Consider the following 7,169-nt stretch of genomic DNA (forward strand, 5'->3'; position numbering starts at 1 on the left):
CAACTTGCAAACAACCACACTTTGATGATAACAATAATTCATCAAATATTGAATGACTAAAACCCACCACTCCACTTTTTGGGAATGGGGCACTGCTCTCTTAAAATAGCTTCTTGGTGTCTGGGGTTAATGTTCTCTTTTAGGGACTCATAAGAAAATTGGGATATTGACTAGTCTTAAGAAAGCAAGCTGTAACATTGTTGTCCAGTCTCTGTGTGCAGGTCTTAACTGAAGTCCGGATTGGAACAGTCTGAAAGACTGGACCTTCTAACTAACTGTTTTGAAATGGTGCTGGATGCATATTTTTGAGGAAGCAGTTATTAAGGCAATCTGTGGTTGTATCAAGCAAGATGTCTCAGTGTCTCAGTATCTCACCATCCTCAGGGATGAATCTTGTCAGGGATGTTTTGACTTCACTGGTGTCTGATTTTTTTTTTTACTGTGAACATAAAAGCTTTCAATGGCAATACACATTTTTGCATTAAGAAATGTATAGAATGTGTAGTGTGTGCAATCCAGGTGAAGATGGTTCACTGCTCTTTGTCTGAGCAATAAGGCATCTCTTTTTGTGTATGTCTGTTCTCATGTAGAGGGATTATCAATTCATGTAACCTATTTTGTTGTTCTTCTTGATTTCTTCCTTTATATACGTAGCCAAGATCTTCAGAAGATTTCTCCAGGTCAAATCTAAATTGTATACATTTTGAAGGAATCTATAGCTTTTATTTTCATTTTGAAACAAAGGCAAAACTTGCCAATGTAACAAATTTCCTTCCTTCCATTTTGCAGTTAAGACATCTTTGAAATAGATGGGATGTTCAATTTAGCAGTCTTTTTCTATAATCTAATATTTCTCAGAATCTGTTGTTATTTATTAGCATTTAAAAATATAAAGTTGAAGCACTATGTAATCTATTCCTCTGGGGGCTCTGTTACCTCTTTCTGTTTGTTAAGTATCTCTTTTAAAGTCCAAATTTCTCTACAAAAGCTTGTCCTATATGGTATACCTATAATATGCTTTATGCTGTAATACGCAAAAAATTGCTTCATTTTACTAGAGACATTTGCTGGATCATTGCCAGTCTTAATTTATGAAGGTATGCCCATAATTGCCATAACTTCTAATAAATGTGTAATTACAGAATCAGCCTTTTCAGAATTTAAAACAGTTGCCCATTGAAATCCTATGTGTCTATGGTATGATGCACATATTTTAAAATACCAACCTCTGTAAAATTAAACAGATCCACTTGACAGATTTAATCATTATCTTGTGCTAAAGGGCATGATAGATCCGTATGGGATCTGATATGTATTATATACAATGACGATTTCTATTTCTGATTTCTTGTTGTCGAATAAATGGTGAAGTTAATTCTGAATCATCCAGAATGAGTTCATCAGTTTCTACACCCAAAACAACAACTACTGTTTTTGGTATATTTAGAGTCAGTAATTATATTAAGAGATTCAGGAAAATCCAGTAATACTATAAGGATAGAATATAGCTATGGTGTTTGAACTGAATTATATGTGCTCTGAGTTACCTTACCTATTCTTTCTGACTTATAACTTGCCTTTTCTGCCTTTCACGAAATGAGGGGGCATCCAACTAGCTCTTTCTATAAACTAAAGTCATTTGTTTGGGGGGTTATTTGTTGTTAATTTCTCCCCCAAATTATTGCAATCTATTTGCCAATATTTATTTTCTGCCCACAATGAGGTAATTTCAGCATTAGTAAAGGCAACACAATTTCTTTTGTGTCTATTCCTAATTGACAAAGACTCAATTTTTTCTTCCTTTAAGAATAAACTGGGCCTTTAATTTTTTTATTCCATTTGTGTGTGGGAAAAAAAAGCTTTTTAAGATGTAATCTCTTTGCATAATAATTGCTGTGGGAGAATGCGAGTAAAAGGCAAAATAACTAAAATATGGGCTATCTTTGGATCCAAATGATCTACATGTGAATCTTGTAATTTCTTTTCTACCAGAGCCAGTTCTCTTGCAGCATCAGATTACAATTTTCTTGGATCATTTAAGTCTTTATCATCTTATAAATTTTGAAATAACTACTTAGCTCATGGATAGTTAATCCTATTATGGATCTTAGTTAATTAATGGCTCCCAACAATTTTTAAAAATCATTAAGAATTCTTATCAGTTTATCCTGATTTGTACCTTTTGTTTTCAAATATATTGCAGGCTTATCTTATTTATATTAGATAATTAACAGAATCCTCTCTTTGTATTTTTTTCAGGAGCAATTTGTAATTCCCAGCAAGGCAAAATGTTCTTTATCTCATCAAACACTTTTTAAAGGTAATCCCATCTGAGTCAACCAGCAAAATATTATCCATATAATGATAAATTATTGATTGAGGAAATTGTTTATGAATTATTTTTTGATATCTGTGGTACAAACATTGGCACAAGGTAGTTGTAGAGAGAATATCTTATGTCTGTATGGGTGTGGCACCTATTAATAATAAATCTGATGGCCTATGGCTTAGGCAGGAAATAGGAGGTGGGGCATCCAGGAGGAAAAAAGGATTCTGGGGTAGTGCTAGGCACAAGAATGATTCCTGGGAAGATGTGATGAGATGAACACACGGTACCTGAGCACAAGTAACTAGCCACAAGGCAGAATATAAATCAGAATAAATGGGTTGTATATTAAGTTATGATCTAGTCAGAGAAGTGCCTAGCTATATGGCTAATATATTTGAAAATATAATTTGAGTCTGAGTCTTATTTCTGGTAGCATGGGGCTGGGAGGAAGAATCAGACCTACAGACCTAACTTCTACAGACCTAACTTTGACTATTCAATATTTCCTGTAGAAAAACTGCCCAATGGTATCCTTTTGTTAGCATGGTTCTCTATCTTGTCCTTAAAGGGATTGTGAAAAAGCATCTTTTAAATCAGTCACCATAATAGGTCTTGCTTTAGTTAACAATGAAGGCAATGGGATTCCAGGTTATAAAGAACCCATAGGCTGAATGATTTTTCCCCCCCACAAATTCAGGGTTATGAGTCACATATGGCCCTAATTTTCCTGTTTCACCTTCTGACCCTAACCATATAAACTGTTTTACACTTTGTTTTACCTAGAAATTGTATACCTTCTGAAGAGGCCAATTTGGAGACCAAAATTTTGGTGAGATTTTTGCTACATTTGTTCCAGTCCCTATTAAATTTTCAGTTTCAATATTATTTACAAATACCTTTATCTTTGGCCTCTGATCATCTGTAGAGAGAATTTCTTGTGTACTGTATGTATTCAGCACCTGTCAAGAAATGCTTATTGGCCTATATGCTTAGGCAAGAAATAGAAGGTGGAACATCCAGAAATTGAATTCTGGGATGGAGAGATATGTAGGAAATTTGCTGGGGAACATGAGGGAAGTCAGGAGCATGGAGGTAAGCAGAAATAACCAGCCACTTGACAGAACTTAGGCTAGAATAATGGTTTAATAATTCAAGAGCTTAGTCAAGATTTCTATTCCTGCACAAACATCATGATCAAGAAGCAGGTTGGGAGGAAAGGATTTACTCAAATTACATTTCCACATTGCTGTTCATCACCAAAGGAAGTCAGGACTGGAACTCAAGCAGGTCAGGAAGCAGGAGCTGATGCAGAGGCCATGGAGGGGTGTTCCTTACTGGCTTACTTCTTCTGGCTTGCTCATTGTGCTTTCTTATAGAACTCAAGACTACCAGCCCAGGGATGGCACCACCCACAATGGGCCCTCCTACCCTTGATCACTAATTGGAAAATGCCTTACAGCTGGATTTCATGGAGGCAGTTCCTCAAGGGAAGCTCCTTTTTCTGTGATAACTCCAGCTTGTGTCAAGTTGACACACAAAACCAGCCAGTACAGAGGACAAATCAAAGCTAATGGCCAAGGAAGGGATTTTTAAAATATGTTTTGAGTCTCTGAGTCATTATTCTGGGAACTTGGGGTTGGGAGGAAAAACTCAAATTTTTATGGATTGTGCTCAAAATGTAGAAGGTATTCAATCCAAATCTTTTAATTTCATGCTTAAATATTAGACAGAATCCCAGGTAAACAAATGGCCTGATGTGTTACAAAGTATTTGATTGAGGCTCATGAGTCTGCAGTCTCTCTCAGAGCCACAGAGCTAGCCTGGGTTGGGAATTGCACTCCTGCCACTACTGAGAGAGACAAAGGTGGTACTTTTAATATTGGAATGCATGCTGGGCTTTGACACTTGCACTTCTTTGGGACAAAGGAGATCTCCCTCAGTGTAGGGAGGCCAAGCATTGGAGACCCACAAGGGAGACAGAACTGTGACAGGATGTAGGGGGAGGGGTTACTCATCCAGTGAGGATAGAGAGGGAATGCAGAAAGAAGTTCAAAACACAGGTCTGGTTAAACCTCATGGGCATAGGAGTGTACTGCCTTCCCAGAGTGAGAGGAAGTCACAGCAGGTGAGTATATGCTACCCACTGAAGTGCTCAGGACAGGTGTGGCACAAAGTCAGAAACTGGTTTTTCTGTGATTCATCCTTCCCTATGTACTAGAGAACCAAGAACCATTCCAGTGTCCTTAGCTAAATAATAGAGGGAGGCAAAGAACACATAAAAGGAACCCAAACACACCAACACTGAAGGAAAAAGTTATGTTTTAATGTTGAAAAGGAAAGAAAACTGGATTTAAATTTCACATATTGTGTTTTATAAAAGAAAGCGAAGCCAGGGATGTTTTGTGGAGTGCAGTATGGTGTGAGGGAAGGGTTATGCTGAGGCATCCCTTCCCCTTGAGGTACCAGTCATAGGATGGTATAGTATAGAATAGAGTTTATTTAGGGCATGGAGAATGGAGTTGAGGGCATAGTAGAGACAGAGAAAGGCAGAGAGAGAACAGGAATAGAGGAATAGATGTTGGGCATGAGCATGCAGAGAGAGGGGGAAGAGCAATGGGATAGAGGGGGAAGAGGGCAAAGGTGCAAGAGCAAAAGGAGAAGAGAAGAGAGCAAGAGATTGAGGATGGAGCAAACAGCCCCTTTTATAGTGAGTCAGGCACACCTGGCTATTGCCAGGTAACTGTGGGGTGGAGCCTAAATGAAATTCCAACATTCCCCCATTTTGGTTTAATTTAAAATGGAAAAATTAGAAAGAGGTGATGGTGGAGCAGAAATAGGGTTGTGATCTTTAGCTACTTCATGCTGACTTTGGGACCATGTGTCTCTGGGAAACCTAAGAAAATGGGTATGGGGATGTTTGTCCAGAGTTTGGAGAGTTGGCTATTTCCTTGCTGTCCAAGGTCTGTGGAACCATCTGTGGATAGATAGGAAGGAGCAGGTCCAGTGGAAGAAGCTCTGTGTCTGTGAGAGAAGATTAGAACATCTGTGGGTTGCTTCTCTGAAGTTGTCCTAGATGTAGTAAATGCCTAGACTTGACAAGATGCTCAAACACACACACACACACACACGCACACACACACACACGCACACGCACATGCACACGCACATGCACACGCACACTCACACACACATGCACACTCACACGCACATGCACACACACAAAGTTAAGTACATTTGGGAGAAAAAAAAAATTTTTTTTCTTAGGTGTACATTTGAAACCCTTAGGTCCTGGTAGTTGTGGGTGAGGGGAGTTCCATTCCCAGGAGCAGGAGAGGAATCCTACCCTCTGGAATAGATAGGATGTAAGAACTTAGGCTATTGATCTGTAGGTGTACTTGTCTGGATGGAGTTTATTTGGTTCACAAGGAGTAGATTTGAGTAGATTTCCTGTAGCTTATAAGTTTACAAAAGAGATAGATTTGTTAACAACATGATCAGTCTTTAAGATTAGCTTTGGGAAGACGAAACCCTTTTGTGGAGCAGAAGGAGTATGGAGGATTTTTTGATTCTGTCTAGGGGACTAAATATATATATAAATTTAGCATAACAAGAAGCAATTTCAAGTTTAAATTTGAAGGACAAAGAAAATTCAAAAACCTCGATCTTGTGAATATAGTTGATCACATAGTTTAGCATGAGAAATATCTTAAGTCTATAGTTGAAAGGCAACCAAAGGAAACTTATATTTGAGTATGATAGTGTAGATTCAACATGAGAAACACTTAAAGTTTCGTTAAAAGATAATCAAAGAAAACTTACAATTTGAACTTGTGATTATACAGTTGGATCATATAGTGGAATGTTTTTACTAGAGTTAGGCTAATTTATAAGAACTCTATTGGTCAATGGCAAAGCAAGGAGAGGAGCTTTGAAGCATTTAGTCATTGGAAACTGAGTTTAGGTAAGGAAGTAACAAAAGCTTTCATCTGTGAAAGCTTACATCTGAACTTGTGTATTGTTTATTGTGAAGTCTGTTAGAAATCTGGCAGTCTTAGCTAGCTAACAAATTTATTAATGAGCAAAGAAGATGGTAAATTACCTTAGGGTAAGGAGCTAGGTCTGTTTTCTAGCTGTCAAGCTGAAGTTAGCTAAGTTGTCAATGTAATCAGAAATCTGGGAAGAATAAATTATAATCCAGGAGTCATGTATTAATTAAATTGACAGGTTGGTCTGTAGTCCACTACACAGAAAGTTCCCAGGTCCCTGTGTTCTCCATGGCAACCTGGACAGAGTTAGTCTTGTTGTCAGGCCCAGAAAACAAAAAGCCTTTTTCCTGTGGAGTAGATATGTGTCAAATGAGAAATTACCCACCTTGACTTATGAGATATTTGAGTCTTAGGGTAACCTGTTTATCCAATGTAGACCAAGCCCTGGCAGTGGGCAAGGCAATGGAGCTGTGTTTCTCAGTGGTTAACATATCACAATCCAGGGAGAATCTTGTCACTGTGCCCATTATCTTCTCAGAGACCTTGAGGGGTAATTGTTAGGTTTTGAGAATCTCTGTCATAAACTTAAACATATACTGTTGTCTTTAGCAGATTTCTGACAAGATTCTGACAGCATTAAGCATAATCTGAGTTAGACAACCTGTGTTTGTTTAATTACTTGTTTCAGAATGCATCTAGCAAGTAGAACACACTATAATATAATGGCAGTAACAAAAACCAAGGCTAATATCTAAACACACACACAGACACACACATACATCACACACACACACACATGTTTAGCCTGATTTTATATATATATATATATATATATATATATATATATATATATA

Source organism: Mus pahari, chromosome 3 (genome assembly GCF_900095145.1).
Source record: "Mus pahari chromosome 3, PAHARI_EIJ_v1.1, whole genome shotgun sequence".
Lineage (NCBI taxonomy): Eukaryota > Metazoa > Chordata > Mammalia > Rodentia > Muridae > Mus > Mus pahari.